The 22,299-nt window shown below is 58.4% G+C and overlaps 1 protein-coding gene across 1 annotated transcript in view; it reads right to left on the reverse strand.

Annotated features, from left to right (window-relative positions):
- The window catches only part of LOC111157131 (transducin beta like 1X-linked), a 237,685-nt gene that overhangs the window by 160,306 nt on the left and 55,080 nt on the right, over positions 1–22,299 (reverse strand). The window lies entirely within an intron of this gene.

Genomic DNA, 22,299 nt, shown 5'->3' on the forward strand with positions numbered 1-22,299 from the left:
GGAGGAAGCAGGGTCCACACCAAGCAGAGAGCCCAATGTCGGGCTCGATCCCAGGACCCTGAGATCATGACCCGAGCTGAAGGCAGAGGCTTTAACCCACTGAGCCACCCAGGCGCCCCTGGCCCGTGTCTTTTAAGATCGCATCAGGAGCAACACTGCAAAGGTGTCCTCACCCTGATCCCCGCTAACCACCACCAAATCAGGTTCGCACAAGCCCACACGGGACCGGCGAGTGCGAGAACCGGGTTCATTTCTCGTGCCTGCCAGGGCTGTCTCGGGAATGCCTGGCCGGTCACCGTCAAAGTCACCTCTCTGGACTGGATGCTTCTGTCCCCTCAAGTTTCGTATGTTGAAACCTGACACTCCGTGTAATGGTACCAGGCATGGGCCCCTGAGCGGGAATCACTTCGTGAGGCGGGGCCCTCAGAACCGCACCAGCGCCCGTACAAAAGGCTCCCCAAAGAGCTCCCTCGCCCCTGCCACCCCATGAGGGCCCACGCAGAAGACGGCGGTCTGTGACCCAGGAAGCCGGCTCAGTGGACCCCGAATTATGCCTGTGCCACGACACTGGGCGTCTGGACTCCAAAAATGGGAGAAAGGACGTTCTCTTGCTCCTAAGCCCTCCCCGCCCCCTGCCAGTTTCTGGTTCTTCGTCTCAGCTGCCCAAACCCACGAAGACGACGGCTCCTGAAAAGACTCCAAACGCCTCGGTACGTGGGGACTCGTCACGGGCCGCCCCCGTTGACCAAATGTCAGGGATGAAGGATCCTCGACAGGGCTGCAGCGGTTCGTGACGCAGCCACGGGCCACGGTCACGCCATCCGTGCGCGCACTCTAGGACCTGGGAGGTGCCCGCTCTGTGCCGACACAGCACAGGGAGTGACCGGCCGGGGGAACCGGATGCACCGGTAACGCCGAGCTCTTCCGGACGCGCGAGGAGTGGTGCCAGGACGTTCCTGTCACGGACACACGCAGACTCGTCCGGACAGCCGCTGCCTCCAGGGGGACGACCGAGATCCCTCGAGAGCCCCCCACTCCCGCATCTGCACTGCTCGACCTAAGAGCTCGGTCAACGTCAGCTACTGGAATCAGGTTCTGAACGATCACGTGAAAGGTCGCGGGTGACTCTGGTAGCAATTAGTGGACTGACCTCTCGGTAATCGCGTCAGGACCCAAAGAGCAACAACAGTAACTTACAGTCCCGAAACCGTTCCAGAAATATTCAAAATAATACAAAGTCTTTGCGGAACAGCCTCTGCACATCCGTTTCCGGTCGCAGGATGTACATGGCTCTCGTCCGGCCACCGGAAGAGAAAGTCAAAGTCACTGCTTCAAGCCAACAGCGGGAACATGCCGTCTCTGTCACCAGAACTCAGTCCGGGAGTCGCTGACCTCCGCGCCATGTCACATCACTGTTAGCGCGGGTCCCTTCCTGGGGAGGTTAGACGCTCCGCAGCGGCGGGACGGTCGTCGGAAGGATGGGCGCGCCCTCACCCTACGAGGATTCGCGGTGCTCGATTTGACGGCCGAGCTCAGGAGGCTGCCGGCCGCCGCGCACAGGCGCGTTCCGCGGAAGCTGCCCGGGATCGCGACCTGCGCGTACCACGTGCGACGTATTTAGCTTCACGGGGCATTGCCGCCCCACACGGCTGCTCCGTGCCGACGCCGGGCCAGACACAAACCGCGCTCTACGCCCACGGTGCGACAGCCTCACGGGCCGCCTCGCCATCGGCGCCGTAAGACCTGCTGACAAGCTGCCTGGAAAAACTCAGAAGTGTGGACTTCCGTCCTCGCACGACAGAGGAATCCAACGACCTGTGTGCCCCGGTCACCAGTTTCTAACAGCAACATGCGACCGTGTGTTCGCGGCGGGACGCGTGAGCCCGCAGCGCCCACGCTGCCCACGTCAGGCCAATCCTTTTCCAGTCACTGCACAGCAAGAGCGACGCTCTGAGGAGTGCGAGGGGGACACACGGTGTGACCTTCAACGCCCACGCGTCCTCCCTCGCTCCCCGGTTCTCGGTCGCCGAGACATCCCGCCACTGTGTCCGGTGGGCCTCGGACTACATCGCGATGACCCTCCACTGCCTGCGACACCGCTCCGGACACGTTCCCTCACGGTAACCGGCACAGAGGCGCTCCCGGACACGGAGCGGTAGAGGCGAGCTATTTGCAGCCAAACAGAATACACAAAGTGCGTGACACCGAACACAAAACACGGCCTCACGCACGTAACACACAGAGAACACTGTCCTGCGCTATTAATTCTCACGAGACGTCAGGCCGAGTCACACCACTGGGACAAAATCGAACAATGCACGGTTACTTTCCCAAAACCGGAACCATTTCTCAGAGCTGTGTGCCGCGTCTCTCCGGGCCCGTGTGACTCCCGTGGGAGGGCCCTGGTGGCTTAAATACCCAAAGACCTCGCGGCCATCAGGTGCACAGGGCAGCCCTGAGGCTGCGTGGCCCGCGGGGAACGCACACTTCTTCCCAAACGCCCGGAGGCACACGTGCTCGTCTCTGAGCACGTTCCGGGGAGGGGAGGGCAGGTCGTGCACACCCTTCGCCGGCCTCCTGCACTCTCAGAACGGAACAGAGCTCCATCAGCGCGGGGCGACCCCGCTTCCGCACGGAGGACTGGGAGGCTCCTCCGTCTCCCGCAGACTGACAGAACCCACGCGGCTCGCACGGGCACGGCACGCCAAGCCAAGCCCGTTGGTGAGTGGTGGCCCCACAGCGCCGGAGACGACGAGGGTTCCGGAGGCCCCGCAGCCGGGAGCAGGGCTAAGAATTCAAGTGCGACGCTGTGTGGAGGCGGGTCGGCGTCAACACTGAGGTGTGAAAAGACACCAACTCGTGCCCCGCCTCTGGAAAGGGGAGTCCTAGGAACAGGGAACGACAGCGTGCACGCAAGCACCAGGCCCTCTGCCGAGCACGGAGCATGAAGCAGCTTAAAATGCTCCACGAAGTGCTGTGAAGGCAGGAACCGGGGACCCCACTCAGGGACGGCCGCGGGAGTCACGTGCGACACGGACTCCGGGTATCACGACGCCGCATCGATGTTCGCGACAAAGGAGAGAAGGGAAAAAAGAAAAACAAACAAAAACATTAGGACGTTAAAAACCGTTGAGTCGTGCACTTTAGATGATGGACCGCACGGTCCACGGCCCGCATCTCAAAGACGTGTTTCTTTCAAAGCCCAGAAGAGCCGAGAGTAAGTGCGAGTCACGGTGTGACTCATGCAGCAGCGGACCCGGACTGAAACCAACAGCGTTTTGCACAAAGCACGTATGGGACTGCGTGATAACATGCGGCCAATAAATAACTGTACTCTGATTAAAACAAAAGTACACGATTTTAAACGAGAGAAGCACGACCCCACGAAGCGCGTGTGACGACCTTGCGAGGACAATGACTTCACAGACTTTGGTTCTGCTACGGAAAACCCACCGTCACCACGAAAAACAAGAACTGTCACCCGCCACATCGGCCCCGCCGTCTCCCAGGCCAGTGTTTAGCGCGAGACAGCTGAGCAGAGAAGACAGTCTCAGAAAACCCCCTCGCCGGCCCACAGGCTCCTGCCCGGCTCTTCCTCTCACCTCCCCGAGAATCACTGCCAGCACCCACCGCGGTCCCCTAGCCCAGCCACACACTCGCTCCACGTCCCCAGCATCGGGCACGTCGGCACTCAGAACACGCGACCTGACCTGCTGGGTGCTTCTCCTGTCAAAGCAGGCCCGGTAGGACACCCGCAGGCAGAGCCAGCGTCCCAATCTGAACCTCTGCCTCCTCGATCCTTCTGGCCTGGTAACTCCGCATCCCTGTCCTTCAGGGCTCCAAACTATCATGTAAAAACCGAACTGTCACTTGTCTTTAAATTGGGTCTTCTGTGTGCGAGACTGTCTGTGTTTGCCTTAAAAATCACCCTGACCATGGAGTGCCTGGGTGGCTCAGTGGGTTAAGCCTCTGCCTTCGGCTCAGGTCATGATCTCGGGGTCCTGGGATCGAGCCCCGCATCGGGCTCTCAGCTCAGCGGGGAGCCTGCTTCCTCCTCTCTCTTTGCCTGCCTCTCTCTCTACTCGTGATCTGTCAAATAAATAAATAAAAATTTAAAAAAAAAAAATCACCCTGACCTTAAGGTCTCCCCTCCCCCAAATCACTGGTTAGAAGGTCCGCAGAGGATCCCAGACAACCGGAGGATTCTCCTTTTGGTCAGAACGTGAAAGCACCGTTTTCTCAACTCTGGGAAAGGAGAAGTGTATTGTTTCACTGAAGATTTTCACTCAGAAGGAAACGAACAGTCCCGAAATCTGTCCTCCTGATGCATCTCCCTCATATACGAACACCTATGAGCTGTAGCATTTCAGTCCCTAGGATTCCATTTACATGCACTTGCGGACCAGAGGGAAAGGTTTCCCAAACGCTGGAGGGAAAGGAAAGAACGTAGGTGATAAAAGCAGCGAAGAAGGAAAACCCCAAAGGCTGCAGAACAGAGACCCACAGTCACGTATTCAACGCGACTGTTATGCGTTTTACGCTGTGAGGAGCCGCCCGTGTCCCCTCCACTGCGGACATGAAGCCCTGACCCCCAGGACCTCAGAGTGCGAGCGTACTTAGAAACGGAGCCATCAACAGGGTAATTATGTTTAAAAGGAGGTCATCGGGGGTAGGTCCTAACCCAGCAGGACCGGTGTCTTCGTTAAGAGAAGACTTGGACAAACGGAGAGACAACACACAACCAAGGAGACAGGCCTCAGCAGAAAGCACCACCACCACCCCCGCTGACACCTGGGTCCCAAACTCCCAGCCTCCGCGGCCGCCAGAAATAAAGGTCTGTTTGGGCCACGCAGGCTGTGGCACTCTCTCGCGGCACCCCAAGCCGGCTACACGCACTCTGCCACGTGCTGTGCCTGGCCCAGGACGGAGCGTGGGCATCCTCCTCTCTCCCATTCCTGAACCGGAAAAGCAGAAGGCAAGGAGGCTCCTGATCGATCCTGCCCCCTCCCCTCAGAGCCTCTGGGCCCTGTTAAATGAGAAAAATGAACGTGTTTGGACACAGCGCCTCCTCTCTCTGCGGGTCTGTTTCCAGGTGCATGAGAGCACCCTGCGGCACGAGCTCCATGGGATGTCCTGAGTGAACACGCAGCTCCCCACAAAACCCTCCTACACCACAAGTGTTCAGTAAACGTGATCATTTTTTAAAGTGGGGGCGGGGGGACCCCCCTAGGCCAATTAACCTGCCCCTATCAAAGTAGGAATCAGGAACCAATAGCTCTGTAAAGCTCCTAAGAAACTCCGGCCGGCAGCCTGGTTGAGAAGTGACCCACAGAGAGCCGTGTGCTCCCCGAAGCAAAGACAGAAAAGAGAATTACGGGCCGGTCAGGTCCTGCTCTTTAACTGCCAGAGGGCAACAGGTGGGCGTGCTGATGGAGATGCCTACAGGGGCAGAACAGCACGGTCAAGATCCGGAACCCCACTGAGGCCCAGAGCCTCGCATCCTGACTATCCGGACGCACCCTTGCGAAATCCAAGCTATTACTACTCCCACACCAGTGGCAGAGGCTACAGGCCTCGCCGTTCTAACAGGGGACAGAAGAGAAGGTAACAGAAACCCTCAGGTGCGCTGGGCCTTCAGAATGCCCCACAGACGTTTGGGGACAGCAGGGAACACGGCCCCACGCCCTGCAGGGAGTGGAAGATTCTAAGAGGACACATGACATCTGCACTCAGGACACAGCACCAGCTCAGGCGTGGGGATCCACGGACCTGGCGTCGGGAAGTAGGGGAAGACCGGGAAAAGGGATGTCTGGCTGCCTCAGCGGGATCCGGACCCCCCTCGTGGCTCTCTGTACCTCACGTCCTCTGCCCCGACACGGTGACCCATCCCCACACAAACACAGACATCGCTGCTTCAGGATTACCTGCCGCTGACCTGGTACCACCTGACAAACAGCCCCGGGGAAACGCTTTCCCCTCGAGGGACGTTCAGACCCTTACGTGGGCTCCTCCGCTCGGGAAGGAGAGCCCGTACTAACCGAACACGTCCAGAGGTGTAACGAAAGAGTGGAGTTACAGCACAGGGTACACTGTGTCATTCAAACATATGTACTTTCGGGAAAAAAAAACTAGAAATGTCTTCCTCCTGCTACATTTTAAGATTCCACAGGTTCAAGTCAATCCAGACAAGTGACAATTTACAATGAAAAGACAAATACAATTCCTTCAAGTTGACAAGTCAAAAGAATTTTCTCACCTTATTTTGAAGAAGAAATATAAATATTTTTGAAGAGGCAAGAAAAAAATTTAAAAAGAAACACGCAGTACTTTCAAAAAAGCAACCCAGTTTTCACGCGTTCAAGCTGTGGATAATTTAAGAACATAAGAATGTGTGATGTGGTCTGTTTATTAAAGTGCAGGATTCAGTATAAATTAAATTTTAAGCTACAATTTACCCAGACAATAATCTCGAATGCAATAACCGAATTTGCTTTAATTGCTTTTAAATTGTGCTGGCAAAAATTTAAGGAAACTCCCAATTCCTGCCAATATCTGAGAAGCAGGCAAACTCAAACAGAAAAGAAAAACCATCATGACAGCAAGTCTTCCGGGCTTTGGTGTCCCGCACGATGCCACGCAGACCCAGGGGCCGCTTCCCTCGACAAGGGGGAGGGGGAAATGAGAGCAGAGCCTGCGCTCCGGGAAAACTGCGCACGAACACACGATCCCTGAGAAACACGTCACCACGAACCCGACGCTTGCGCCAGCGGTTCTTTACGCTGCCTTTCTCGCTGCGAAAGGAGGGATTCATAACCGCACCCCCCACACCCACGGGGTTTTCTCCTCTGTCGCAGGTTGTGCTCGCTCCTCACGCGGTGCGTTGGGAGACCCGAATGGGTCTCCTGTGTTTGGACAAGGGGGCGTACCTGGCAGCAGATTCTCTGCCGGGTTCACACTCTGAGCCTCCTACCCGCTTCCCGCTATTCGCGAACCGCCACAGAGGGCATAGCAGGTGGCAGCGGGCCGCCCGGCGAACCAGGGGGGCTCTAGCCGAGGCACACAGAGACCCGGCTGGCACCGCGGGGCAGCACCCCGCCCCCAACCTGCAGGCCTCCTGCCAGCCTCCCCTACAGGGTCGCTACACTGCCCACTCCCCTGTGGGCGTCCCGCCAGCGTCCCACGTAGTGTCACATGCAGTGACCCCACTCCCCGCCCGCCACCTGCGGACATCACACAGCATCCCCACTCGCCGTGCGCCACCTGTACACGTCAAAAGCAACGACCCCACTCCACGCGAAGGACCTGTGGACGGCGCCTGCAGCGACCCCCATCTGCGCGAGCGCCACCAGAGGACGTCACATGCAGCGTCCCCACTCAGCGTACCACCTGCGGACGTCACAAGCAGCGTCCCCACTCCGAACGTCACACGCAGCAGTCCAACTCTGCGGGCGCCACCTGCTGACGTCACACACAGCGACCCCACTGTGCATGCGCCACCTACAGACGTCATACGCAGCGACCCAATCCGCGTATGACCTGCTGACGTCAGACGCAACGTCCCCATTCTACGGGCGGCACCTGAGAATGTCACACACAGCGTCCCCACCACACGGGCACCACCTGAGGACGTCAGACGCAGCGTCCCCACTCTGCGGGCGCCACCTGAGAACGTCACACGCAGTGACGCCACTCTGTGTGCGCCCCATGGAGACGTCACTTGCAGCGTCCCCACTACGGGTGCGCCACCTGTACACATCACAGGGAGCAACCCCATTCCCCACGCACATCACAGTGTCCCCACTCCGCATGCGCTAGCTGCGGACTTCACACGCACTGACGACACTCCGCGTGCGCTACCTGTGTACGTTAGACGCAGCGTCCCCACTCCGCAGGCCCACCTGCAGACGTCACACACAGCGACCCCACCACACGGGCGCCACCTACGGACGTCAGACGCAGAGTCCCCACTCTGCGGGCGCCACCTGAGAACGTCACACGCAGTGACGCCACTCTGGGTGCGCCCCCTGCAGACGTCACTCGCAGCATCCCCACTCCGCATGCGCCATCTGCAGACGTCACACGCAGCGAAGCACCCCACGTACCACGCGCTGACGTCACACGCAGAGTCTCCACTCGGGCTCCATCTGAGAACGTCACACGCAGTAACGCCACTCTGGGTGCGCCCCCTGCAGACGTCACTCGCATCCCCACTCCGCATGCACCACCTGCAGACGTCACACGCAGTGACGCCACTCCGCGTGCGCCACCTGAGAACATCACTCGCAGCGTCCCCACTAAGCAGGCGCCACCTGAGGACGTCACACACAATGGCGCCACCTGTACATATCACAGGCAGCAAACGCACTCCCCGCGCACCACCTGCGAACATCACACAGTGTCCCCACTCCGCATGCACCACCTGCGGACTTCACACGGCAGTGAGGCAACTCCGCATGCACTACCTGTGTACGTTAGACACAGCGTCCCCACTCCGTGGGCCCACCTGCAGACGTCACACACAGCGACCCCACCAAACAGGCGCCACCTGCGGACGTCAGACGCAGCGCCCCCACTCCGCATGTGCCACCTGCAGACGTCACACGCAGCGAACCGCTCCACGTACCACGTGCTGACATCACAAGCAGTGACCCCACTCCACGGGCGCCACCTAAGGACGTCACACGCAGTGACGCCACTCCGCAGGCGCCACCTGAGAACATCAGACACAGTGACGCCACTCCCTGTGCCCCACCTGCAGACATTACCCGCAGCGACCTACTCCACGTGCCACCTACTAATGTTAACACTAAGTGTCCCCACTCCACAGGCACCACCTGAGGACGTCATACGGAGTGACGCCACTCTGCGTGCATCACCTGCAGACATCAGTGTCCCCACTCTGCGGGTGCCACCTGTGAACATCACATGCAGTGACGCCACTCCACGTGCGCCATCTGCAGACGTCACTCGCAGCGACCCCATTCCGCGGGCGGCACCTGAGAACGTCAGACGCAGTGACACAACTCCGCATGCGCCACCTGCAAACGTCACTCGCAGCGACGCCATCCGCGTGCGCTACCTGCGGAGGTCACACGCAGCGACCCTACTCCGCGGGTGCCACCCGCGGACGTCACACGCAGTGTCCCTGCTCCACCTGCGCACGTCCCTCAAGCATCCCGCGCAGCATCCCGGGCTCCACGCTCTACCTGCACGCGTCCCGCGAGCATCGCACGCACCATCCGGGCGCTTCCTTCCAGGAGCCCGAGCTCCAGCACCGCAGGCAAACGCAGAGCGTGGCCGTCACCATCCAAGGCCTCCGACGTCCAGACGCGTGAAGACTGTGGCCCCCAGAGAGCGGAGGGCCTGACGGGTCGGAGAATAAATAGCTCCGACTCCGTGGGGCGCACCGTCTCTGACTGCCCGGTGGGGCGCGGCCGGCGCCCCCGGAGAAAACGGGGTGTGGCTGCCTCCCAACACCGGACTTTCAAAAACCGGCCACGGGAGAGCTTTGCCCAGACCCGGAGCGGAACCCAATCTTGTTCCGGCGCCGCCCTGTTGACTAGTTCTAACCACTCGTACATGGACAAAAACCGTGAAACGATCAGGAAACTGACTCCATTCTGCCGCGCCAGTTTCCGGAGCGGTCAGCAACCCGCTTCATCCGGACGGTGCTGTCCTGCCCTGCCAAGACCCCCCCTTCCGCGCGTTCTCCCACCCCCCCAAGTGCCAGGAGCTCTGTCCCCCTGAAGCCTGGCCCCAGTGGGGGTGGGGCAGAGAAAGGCCCCGAGACTTGAGTCAGGACAGCTCCGCTGGGCCACCCCGTGGGCCCTGTTCCTTCAGGGCAGCCCAGCTTCTACGGCCTAGTCTGGCCTATCCCAGCCCCAGCAGGTGCTGACCCCAAGAGCCACCCGCCCCCGCTTCCTTCAAACTTCTCATTCCCAACAGTCTGCTCTGAGGGACCGACTCAGGACGGGGGTCGCTTCCCACCGGCCAGGGCTAGGCTAGGGCTGGACTGCCGAATTCTGGAAGGGCGGCTTGCACCGCATTCTCGCCCTCCCTCTTCTTGCCCCGGACAGACACACACCTTGGTCCAAGATGTGGACGTCCTTCTATTTGTATTTCATGATCTCATGAGGTCCAGGGCTCAGGACAACCCATTAAGGGAAACCCTGTGTGCCCCCCCACCCAGGACTGCCTTCAACGAGGAAAACTCCTGGCCAACTACGTGAGCTAAAGAGGACTCCAAGTAACCCAAGAAAATTTACTTTCCAAATACTTCCCCACGGATCTCTACATGCCGCGGAGCAGGGTTCTGCCGTCCAGGAGCAAGGAAGTCCCGAAACCCGCTCCAAGGCGGAGGAACCTTGCCCACACGAGGAAGAGGGAAAGAGGCCAGTCGTGAAGGCCGAACACTGTGGTTCCCCTCCCTGCAAGGCCCTGGAGTCATCAAAGTCACGGAGAGCAGAGTGGGGGCTGCCAGGGGCTGCAGGGAGGGACGGGGAGGATGTCACTCGAGGCATACACAGCCTCACTGGGCAAGATCGGAAGGGCTGGGTGATCGGAGGCACGACCATGAATATATTTACATGAAATCAATGTATATATTTACAAGTAATCAATGACTGCTTTGCCATACGGTGTCCACATCCCATACAGTCCTGGAAGACCAAACTACGGACCATCTGGCCCTTTATACAAAAGTTTGCTGACCCGGACAAAGATGAACCAACATATCCAAAAAAAATTTTTAATGCAGAGTTAGGATCAGCAACTAAATATGAGCTAACGTGTCTCTGCTCCTTTTTGATAACTAATTCCTCTCCCCGAAGAAAAATAAACAATGGTATCTCAGAAAAGGGATCGCTTCTTCAGAGGAGGCTCTGAACTGGTCATTCTTCAAAAACCTGAACTTTGGCTAAGATTCCACCTGAACCATGGAGATCACATGGGGAAGCATGCCCCCTGCCTCCCCCTTCTCTATCAGGGACTGCCTGGGATGGCTTGCCGGCTCCTGGCCCATGATAAGCAACCCCCAATCTCCAGGTCTCGGCTCTCTCTGGTTCCATCCCCTGGAAGGGCCCTTGTAACCTCCAGAGCAGGGCAGCTTCCCCAACGCCAGGAAACTACCTGGGTCTGCAAACGTTACGGATCCGCAAACATCACAGATCCTTCAGTACCTACTGCCCACTGGTCTACCAACTGCAGGAGGACAGGAAGCAACTCTCGTTGGCCCCGATACTCACCACCACCAAGCTGGGGACGTGCACGGATTTAGCTACAAAGCAGTGGTCACTGAACAAATTAATACAAGGACCAAGACAGACACAAAACCCTGCAGAAATGCCAGAGCGCTCCCACAACACGAGTGAAAGCAAACCCACCATCTCTGGACAAGGTCAGGGAATGCAACGCACGTCTAGAAAACAGAGAGAGAGAACGCTGTGAGAAAGAACCAGGAGCCACGTGCACTATTTTTATTATTGTCATTATTTTTAAAGACTTTATCTACCTGACAGACGCAGCGAGACAGGGAACATGAGAGAGTGGGAGAGGGGAAGCAGGCTCCCAGCTGAGAAGGGAGCCGGATGTGGGGCTCGACCTCAGGACTCTGGGATCATGACCTGAGCCGAAGGCAGACGCTTAACAGCCTGAACCCCCAGACGCCTCTGCCACGTGCCCTCTCATGAACTCAGATCTGTACAATCCACACACTGCAGACCAGAGGGCAGGAGACTACGGCCCGTGGGGCAGATCCAGCCCACCGCCCAATCCACACAGCCCATAGGCTAAAGTGGCTTTTTGTTGTTGTTCTGTTTTTAGTTTTTTAAATGGTTGGTGAGGGAACAAATCCAGAGAACTAGCCTTTCAGGACACAAGAAAATTATAGGAAATTCAAATTCCAGGGGCCGGAAGTGGAATTTTCCTGGGACCGTGCCACACGCTCGTCTGTTGACGGAGCACCTAGGGCTGCCTTAGCACAAGGCAGGGTTCAAGGGAGGCCCCGAACACGGCCCCACCAGCACAGGCTACCGCGGCTACCATCCGGCCCTCCGCACACAAGGGCTGCCCACCGGTGTAGACGAGCCAGCCCCGGGCTCCAAACCCTGGAGCGCCATCGTGGCCATGCTCTGCGTCCAGCGACGACCCCCCACCCCCACCCCGCTCCCTCCTGCAGTTTGCACATCAACGAAAGGCAAACACCTGACCCGACCGTCCGCAGCATCTCCCACAGCTCCACACTCTGATCCCTTCTGAGGTCGGCCTCCGGCGTGGGCAGGTTCAAAACCACGAGGGAAAATGCAGACTCCACGTCCGCGAGAAGAAACGCCACCGACTCTGCTCTTTGTTTGCTTGTTTGGAGCTCCCGTCCGCCTCCTGCCCCAAAATGAGTGGAGAGAAGTTCACTCCAGGGCACGGAACCAGACTTCTGGCCGGGGGTCACCAGGTCTGACAGAGAGACTGTGTTTGCCCGCGTGCGCTCTGTCTCACACACACACACACACACACACACACCCACCCACCATTGTGAACTGTGGCCAGACGCTGCACACGCTGGTCTTGTCCTGACGCAGGGAACATGACCAGGAGGAAAAGGCAGGCAGGACGTCTCCGTGCGCATCACCAAATGCTGAAGCGTTCGATCCTCTCAGCCCCACAAGGAAAAATAAATCTCAGACACAGTGTCCTTCATTCGGTGTTAGCCTTGTTTAAACCCAAAACCTTTCTGGGAAAAATTATTTTCTCCGCACAAAAACAAGTAAAGACACAGAGAGCATCACGGCCCGTTCAAGCACTTGACTCGGGGCGCACGGGGGCTTCCGTCCGTGGAGCGTCTCGAATCCGGCTGCAGTCACGAGCCCAGGGCGGTGGGACGCAAAGTTCTGGACTTGGGCCGTGCGGAGGCTGTCAACAATGAGAACGGACTTGCTGCTGCTGAACCAGACCCTTGAAAACGGTGAAGACGGTCCACTTTACGTGCTTTACCATTTACCACGCTGAGAAAAGGAACGGGCGGGGGGCACATGTTCCTATTAAACGAACAAATTTTGGTTTTAATATTGTGATGACTGTACTTTTAATCACTTCCTCTGCAAGCCGAGTTTTTGAAATGCATTTGAAAATGTGATTCTGGGGCACCTCGGGGGCGCTGTGGGTTGAGCCTCTGCCTTCGGTTCAAGTCGTGATCCCAGGGTCCTGGGATCGAGCCGCACATCGGACTCTCTGCTCAACAGGGAGCCTGCTTCCCTTCCTCTCTCTCTCTCTGCCTGCATGTCTTCCTGCTTGTAATCTCTAATAAATAAATAAAATCTTAAAAAAAAAAAAAAGTGTGATTCTGACAAGGCTCCGCAGCACCAACGGACAGCTCAGGCGGGTCCAAGCGTGAAAAAGAAGGTTCAGGATCCTGGTCTACGCGAACGGGGCAAATACGGAAACCGGACCGTTCCCAGCTTGGGACACGAGGAGTCCGAACGTGGCGTCTCCTTGTGGGAAGTCTTCAGTGTCTGTCCACATGCCGGGTGCTCGGCTACTGGCACTTAGGGGGGTGTGGGGAGGTCCCCTCAGCAGCCAGATGGAGAGGAAGGGGAGTGGGGGAGGCAGGGCGCGGCCGGGTGGGGCACAGGGGCTGGAAGAGGTGCGGGTGGCACGATCCCACATCCATAGGCATCTGGGAAGGACGGCTTCTTCCAAGCAGGGGTCTGTTCTTCCAAGGGGGCCAGGCCAGACTGCAAGGGGTCCAGGCGGGCAGGGCTGAGCGCGTCAAGGCAGCGAGCACGCGACTGTCGAAGACGGGCGACGCGCAGGGAAACGGAAACAGGGCACGAAGCCAGCAGACGGAGCAAAGGGCTTTGTCGATTCCGTCCGCCAAGCTGCGTGTTTCCAGTGCTACGGGCGAGTGACGCGTGGGCGGCACTCAGCGGGGACAGGGGTCTTTCCTCGCGGAACCTGCGGTATTTAATCGGTCCCGCACCGCGGGAACCCTGCTGAGCTCCCACAATGAAAGCCACGTTCCCAGCACGCTCGGGCAAGCTCGCTCCCAGCGGACACTCCGAGATGACCTCTGGCCTCCTCGAGGCTGGACGTCAACAGAACGACGCCGGCCGTGATGAGAGTCGCCGGTCGGAGCCGGGGCGGGCCGTGGGGACGTGGGGGAGACCATGTCTCCGCGTGGACCCCTCGCCGCTCCCGGAACCCGAGGAGGCCACCCTGGCCTGCGCACTGCTGTGGGGCAGACGCAGCCTCCGCACAACTCCCCACGACGTCCGAGGTGCAGCCTGGCCTCCCCGCCGGAGCGCCAGGAGAAACCGCCGTCCCAGACCGCCCGGGCTTCACAGCAGAACCAGCCAGCAGCAGGAAGCCGGGGCAACACGGGCAGCCCCGATCTGGTTCGCGGGGCCACGGGCACTGGACCGTCTCTGCCCCACGCCGGTTCTCTGTCCCCACGTGGTCGTGGTCCCTTCAGCCTCACCACCCAGACCGCACCCGGAGTCTGCACACAGACTGTGCTCCTCACACGCTGTATAAGCCACGAGAAGCCCACACAGTCCGTAGCCACGCGTGGCTCCCACGGGAGACCGTCCGCCAGGTGCGCAGGCCGTCCACGAGGTGCAGAGATGCGCCATCTCCATCGGGGAAGAGGGCTGTACCGGACAGCGGCGGACGGTCACCCAGCCTCACGCGGTCCTGCTCTGCCTCTGCGTCCGCCCAGTCCCCTGGTGTTGAAGAAGTAGCCCAGGTACAGAGCAAACAGCCTCCTCTGGACACCGCCTCATCCGAAAGGGGTTAAGCGCAGGCCACTCGGACTCGAAGCCATGGTGGTGATCAGGGTCAGCAAGGGGAGGAGAAAGGGCCACGGCCACCATGTGCCCCGGCGCAGCCCGTCTGTTCCCAAGTGCAGTTAGGGAGCCGAGCTGGTGTCGGGCATCCGCTTTGAGTCAGGACCACCCCCCCAACTTTGCAGAGGAATCAGTCTCTCGGCTCTCTCCTCCCTCAAGAGGACGCGCCCCTTCCCGGCCACGGTCCCCGGCCTGGCCTCCTGCGCCAGGCCCCCTCCTCAGTGCTCAGCCAACCCTCCGGAAGGCCCGGGCACGGGGGATGCTGCGCTGGAAACGACCTTGCGGCCTGTGGGCGTGCTGTCCGTCTACACCGCAGACCCTCCAGGGATCGGAGCGTATGCTCCCTACTCTGCAGCAGGAGGCCCTGCACGAATGGCTCCAGTCGAGCGGGGCTGGCCCACGGCCTCACAGCGCCAGGCGTCCTGCTGGGACCGTCCGCGCACACATCCCAGCCTGGACGTGCGGGAAGGAGGGTGTGGGGACAGAGCGCTGGGAGAAGCTGAAGCAATGGAAACTGGGGACAGATCAGGCGGCTTCGTGGCGAGGGACAGTTCCGCTCATCGGCCCCATCCACAAGTCCACCAGCCCGAAGGCTCGCGGAAGAACACCAAGTCCCTTCCAGCCTCTGCTCTGACCAAGACATCTCCCAGGCCAAGGAGATCCAAGGGCCCCGTGCCCATCTCCCCACTGACTTATTTTTAGACCTCACCAGAGAAGGGCAGGAGAGACCAGAGATTTTCCATTCTGCCGCAGTCTGGCAGCCCTAAAAGTAGTTAGTATGAAAAATTATCTGAGCTGTCCCGCTGCTTTTCGGTTCTAGCTAACGTTTCGTCCCTTCTCCCGCCACCCCTGCCGGCCGCTCCCCAGCAGGCCAGCCACTCACGGAAGGTACCGGAGCTGACACAGGCTCTGCCTCCCTGCGACGGGCATCACAAGCAAGTTCAGCGACGAAAGCTGGAAATTCAAGCAGCCTCCCGATCACGAACGGGACAGAGTCCAAACCTTCGTGGGTTCTCACTCAGGAACGTTTTTCTCCCAGAAACAAAGCTGGAAAACCACGGTCAAGCCGCCAGCTAGTCTACAATGGTCTCGTCAAGCCTGCGAACAGGAGACGCAAAAAGGCCACGAAAAACAGGCGAGTGGGACAGCTCGCTGGGACAAGTGCAGAGCGCGGGGCTGTGCGTCTCCAGTGTCCGTGGGGGCGTCTGCGGGGCAACGTGCAGTTTCCCCCGAGGACGCGAGACCAGCTGCTTCAGGCGAGACACACTGAGTGCCACGTCCCTTGCTAGCTGTGACCCGCGCTGAAGCCTTAGGAGAAGCAACCGTGCGGAACCGCGGAGGGAAAGGCAAGGAGTGGTTGTCACCCTTGTGCGGAAGCCGGCACCAGAGAACGTACCGGAACGTGGTCACGCACCCGGGGGCTCAAAGACTGTCTCTGCCAAACTCAGACTCTGCCCCTTCCCAGCCGCGGACCCTCCTAACAACGGCACCGGGCCCAGCGCGGCACCCACCCATCACCCTGCTCCCGGAGGGGCGAGGGGAGGAGCAAACACACCTTCAGGTGAGGTGGGTCCTGGAAGCTGGCTGTTCCCAGAGAGCGGCTGGCGGAGGACTTGGCCCACCAACGCTCCCCACTTCTGGGGCGTGGAGCGAAAACACAGAAAACGTGGCAACAGACGAGGTCAGTTCTGATCCCACTCCCCTCTCCCGCCACACACAGGGGCACCCACTGCCCCCTCGTCTCCTCCATCAGCCCTGCTCCGTTCTGAGAAAGCTGGCACCAGCCCTTTCCAACGCCGAAGCATCAGTCAGTGGTGTGAGGTAGGTATGCCGTCTCCCAGGACTAGGAGCACTAACTGGGAGAAGGTTCACACCCCACAAGCAAGTCTCTAACTGTGGAGAACCGGGCTCCGGGAAGCGGGTGAGATGGAAACAGGCGCACACGAGGAAGGGGTCTGGAGAGAGGGGACAAGCAGGGCTACATACACACTCCGCCAAGGGCCAGACAGCAAATGCTCCAGGCCTGCCAGGGCCAGACGCTGTCGGTAGGCTCGGAGGGAACCATCCATGAACGCACGTGGCTATGTTCCAAGAAACTCTGGGGACCGACATCCGCATTTTACATCCTATTCATGGGTCACAAAATATTATTTTTTGTGGCCATTTAAAAATGTAAAAACAGGGACGCCTGGGTGGCTCAGTGGGTTAAGCCTCTGCCTTCGGCTCAGGTCATGATCTCAGGGTCCTGGGATCGAGTCCCGCATTGGGCTCTCTGCTCAGCGGGGAGCCTGCTTCCACCTCTCTCTCTCTGGGCCTGCCTCTCTGCCTACTTGTGATCTCTGTCAAATAATAAATAAAATCTTTAAAAAAAAATAAAAAATAAAATGTGAAACATTCTTAGCTCACAGGCTGTCCAAAAGGACGTGGTCGGCCAAATGCAGGCCGGACCTGAGCAAGCCTGTCCCAAGCTTGCGCTCAGAGAAGCTTCTGGAATCCGACACAGTCATCCGCGTTCCCGGGCACCCAGCCCCAGCCTCGGGGAAGAGGAGGGGGTCCTGCGGATCCTAAGACAGGTAAGTGCCAGGAATCAGGGGAAACCCTCCAGGGTGTGGAAATGCAGGGGCGCCCCGCAGAGAACACGGGCTCTGAAACCACCGCGCCCCGCCCGGCCTGCCACCGCCCGCCGCCGCTCCCCCGCTCAGAGCTGCAGACCAGGACCGCAGCGCCCTGGGCTCAGCTTCCCCAAATGGACCACAGAGAGTCTTTCCAACCCTCTGCATCCCTCCTGCGGGAAGTGTGTACAGTGTCGAGGTCACGGCCCCGTGGAGGGCAGACCCCGAAACACGGACGGGCCAGGGGCTCCCCTGGGCTCCCCTCAGGGCTCCCAGACATTCCTCCTCCCGCCCTGAAGTTCAGACCCAGGTGTCCACCCGTGGACGGCCCCCGGCGCTGGGAATGCAGCAGGACACGTGGACCAAGCCACAGCTGAGACAGTGGACGTCAGAGGCAGGACAGGCCACGTGGGTTTCGGCGCAGGAAGTCACCAAGAAATCGCCTCCCACAAATTGGACTCAGACACCGCCAAGGGCAGCGGACCCTTCCTCCCCACGCTCCGCAGCCGGCATCTCCATCCCCGGCCCCTCTGCTTCCGCCCGCCCTCGCCACGGTCCGTAGTGTTTCCGGCTCACGGCCCAACTGTGTTCCCACGCAGGTCCCGCAACACCGAAGACCGCTGCGATGCCACCTTTCTCCAGGAGACTCAACCCCGGAAAGTTGTCATTTAACCAGATCGGCAACGGCCGTCACTGCCTTCTCAGCAGAAGCAGAGCCCATGCGACAGAGCTCTCGGCACCGGCGCGGACCGGGAGGAAACCATTAAGTGACCACCAGGGTATGGAAGCTTGTTTTAGGAACAGACTTTCCCCAGAAGCGTGCTGCGTGTTTAGCTCCGGGTACGGACGGAGAAACGGTTTGCCGTGCTCGGGACCAGCGGCCTCTGACCGTTTCCAACCAGACTCACGGACAGCAACACAGAGGTTATCGCTCGGGAAGCACGTCTGCGGCCGATGTCCTCGGCATTCTTCCTAAACCACCTGCGACTGTGTCACCAAAGATCCTCAGGGTGATCCGAGGTACTAGATTTTTCAAGTTTTTTCCGCACTCTGGTCCATCCCATCGAGGCCTCACGGGGTCTGCCTGCGGCCAGGTCCACCCAAACACTGGCTGTCAGGAAAGGGTGGGGGCTGAGCGCGGGTCCACCTTCCCTCCCGTACACGCTCTGCTCCTCTCAGAAGCGGGGGCACCCTCAGCCGTGCTCCACGGGTGTCCTGCCTTCTGTTTCTTGCCAGTTTGTTGGTTTGTGGGAGGTGGCCGGGCGGAGAGCAGGAAAGTGGACTGAACCAACACAGAGAGGACGGCCCCGTGTTCTCTGCGACCGGCCACGTCTTCACCGCTCCCCGTGGACAGCCGGCTCCGGAGCATGCCGGTGCGGACACGAGACACGGGGACACACCTCCGGGAACCGGTCACTGAACACCACGTTCTCTCCACGCTGAAAGCTACACTGCGTCCGTGCACGAGAATGAGCTCCGGCCATAGCAGACCACAGCGGGTGTTTGAAGGGTACTGTCACAAGTTCAAAAGCAGAGGACAAAAACCTCCTCCCCCGTTTTGTTGAGACAGGACTCATGCTCCTTGCAATCCCCTCACAGGAAGCGCACGATTCAGCGGCTTTGAGGAGATCCCGGGCTTCGAGCAACCACCTCCGGGAAGTTGTCCTAGAACACACTCGCTGTCCCCAGAAGGAGCCCTACACCCCCTCTGGGAGCGACCACACCAGGCGCCACCCCAACCCCCAGTCCTAGGCAACCACTAATCCACCTTCTTTCAACAGATTGGTCTTTTTTTTTTTAAAACTGATTTGAGAGAGAGAGCACACCAGCAGGGAGCAGAGGCAGAGAGACGGGGACTCCCCTGTCACTGGTGCGAGCCGGTAAACCAGCCTGGCTCAGGGGTCCGCCCACCACAAAGGCTCTTCCGCAAGCCCCCTGGCGTGCCGCACTCAGGAGAGCCACTGCAGCCTCACACCGAGGGCTACTGGGCTGAATTCTTGACCAGCCTGCGTCCAAACCCTGGAAGGGGGGCTTGCCGTCCTGGGACTCTTGGAGATAAAGTGCACCTGCCCCCACTTCATGGACAGTTACTCAACTCAGGGACGCTCGACCCCTGTCAGTGACCACCTCCAATCGCGCTGCCTTCACAGCACGAGGGGCAGGAAGGGAAGCCAGCCCGCCACGTTCCACATCACGGAGACAGCGGTCCACTATGCGGTCAGTGGGCGGCTCCACTCTCCCAGCAAGACCAGCGGCAACCCGCGCGAGCACAGGGAAATAGGCATTCCGAAGTGAGGTCCCAAAGCAGCGGATAACCCAACACGGCACTGCCGTCACGAAGTGGGGACGGGATGCCACGCCATCCCTTTACAAAGTAAGGACTCTGTGAACTCAGCAGTGAATCCAGGGCCAAGGAGTCCACGCTGTGACGCGTGTGACACGCTGCGTTGTCTCCTTCCCCACAATAACAACCTCCTGCTGGAGCTAGCAAGAAAGAGGGTCTTCTACGGCATTAAAATTTAATATTCCACATCCGTCTCCCTGGAGCGTAAAGGGGAAATGGCTGGTCTAATTACAGTCCCAAAACCGAAAGGGAGGGTGCCCTATGCCCAGCGTGGGCAGCCCACCACCTGGCTTTTCAGCACCAGAAGCCTCTCCTGCCTTCCTGGAGTGCTGTCACCAGTCCCATCCACATGGGCCATCATCAGAGTCAACGTGACCTTTAGTGGGTACTTAGAGCCCCGAGTCATGATTCCAACCCCGTCCGCTATCACTTATCTTTAAAAGGTTAACTCTCCGGTGCCTCCGCGCGAACCCTGGTGAACCCCCGTAAGGACTGAGGACGAGGGTAGTGGGTTGTGCCAGGTTGATATCCTGCTTCTGAGAGTGTCCTATGGTCAAAGAAGATGCCACCGTTGGGGGAAGCAGGGTGATGACACACACAACATTTCCCTGTTTTTCCAACATCTTGTGAGTCTATGATTAACCGAAATAAACTGATTGTTGAAAGCCTCACATCGTCTCTGCTACGGAGGCACCCTCCTGGTGCTCAGAAGAAAAAATAACCACCCAGGGGACATAAATGAGCCCTGTAAAGGTCCTCCTAGTCGATAAAAACTAATTGCAACGAACAAAGGCAGTGAACCAGAAAAACCTCTTCCTGTAACTCTGAAGAAAAAGGGTCTTGTACTGCATTAAAATGTAATATTCTGCAAATACGAGAAACGAACAATGTGGGAATGAAATTAGGAAAAGAGCACTCACGAGACCACCCAAAAATAATACATCTCACGCTCTGAAACCTGGACCGCAGAGCAGGGCCATCGCGCCCCACCGCCATCCATGAGGTTCCGATAATCCTGAATCCCGCTCCAGCTCGCTGGCCAACAGGGTCCTGTAGGAAGTAACGCGGTCGTCCTGCAGCACCGGGACGTACAGAAGACGGCGGGACCACACCCAGCGGCTACCAAGCACGGTTTTAGAAATGAGTGATCATTAAGAAGTCCTTTCGGGATAGTTCTTTGTGCGTGTCTCACGGTTAAGCACACCTCCATTCCATCCCCCACCCATGCCATCAATCCCATATGTATGAACTCAACGAGAAGAGCGGCTAGGTTGGGGCATCCTCCCGCGGGAACATTAACCATTTCAGAGACGACCAACATTAGACAAGGTCTGACTCCGTCAACCCCACCCAGAATCACTGCACACAAGACCAGATCTTTTAAGTTCTTTCTAACACGCTCTTACCAAGATACCCCACGGCCCCCTCGCTGCGGGAGGTCAGCAACCCGCACCTTGTCCAACCACAGGCGTGTGCGTTCCTGCTGGTCACTGCCAGAAGGCCTGGACCTAATGCTTTTCCAGGAATGGGCCTCGCAATGTGTGTCCCCTGAAACAGAAAACGATCCGCGTGCTTCCAGAACTTCTCTCTACCAACAGCAGATAACAAAGCCCTTCCCTTCCAATTTTTTAAAATAGACTTCATCACCATTGGAAACCACTCATCCTTGATCAGTTGGGTATTTCTGATGAGATGAACCGTATCTACTTGGTTTTAAGACCAACTCGAGAAGCTTTTTACTTCATACCCTGCTAAGTGACATGTTCAACCAAACGGTATCTAATATTCCCATCACTTCCAAAGGGGCTGTTGTAAGCGCTCGTTGTCCGTCCTTAGAACATCTGTTCAGTAACGACAATTTAATATGGGACATCACAGTTCAACACCCACAAAACCTGAAGGAAAAGGAGGGGGCTGCCCAGAAAGGACCTCATGGTCCCAGACTACGACCATCTTAAATACACACCCATAGCACTTCTCACGGACCCCATGGGTTTTGTAACGCCTCACTTCCCTCGTAAGGTGGAGGAAGGGGTCGTTCTGATGAAACCCACCAAGAGTCATCAGGAGGCCCTGAAGCCAGTGACTGGGGTTCCCTGGGGATGGAATCATGGTTCAGACGAGGCACGCCGGCGTCTCCCACTCCTGTACGACATCCGTGTCCCATTCTTTCGAACAGCGTCGTCACACCTTACAAAGACTCTACTGAGCTATCCCAATAGACACGCCAATCCTGGACAACTTTTGCTCAAAAACAGCAATATTGTTCGGCTCCACCTCACATGGACGCAAAATAATTGCTTACACACAAAACTGACGACAAAAGTTTGGTTTCGGAGTAACTGTGGGAATAAACGTGGAAATGGGATTGTTGAAACTACAGAAACGCAAACCTCGTATCTCCTTTCATGCAAGACTCCGCCAGTCCACCGGGGCTTTGCTCTTCTCAGGCGCTGCCCCTCTCCCCACCCCACCCCCGACTGAGCGAGGCCGTTTCTCTCCAACTAAG

This window comes from Enhydra lutris, unplaced genomic scaffold (genome assembly GCF_002288905.1).
Source record: "Enhydra lutris kenyoni isolate GAN:26980312 unplaced genomic scaffold, ASM228890v2 scaffoldscaffold52, whole genome shotgun sequence".
NCBI classification, from domain to species: domain Eukaryota; kingdom Metazoa; phylum Chordata; class Mammalia; order Carnivora; family Mustelidae; genus Enhydra; species Enhydra lutris.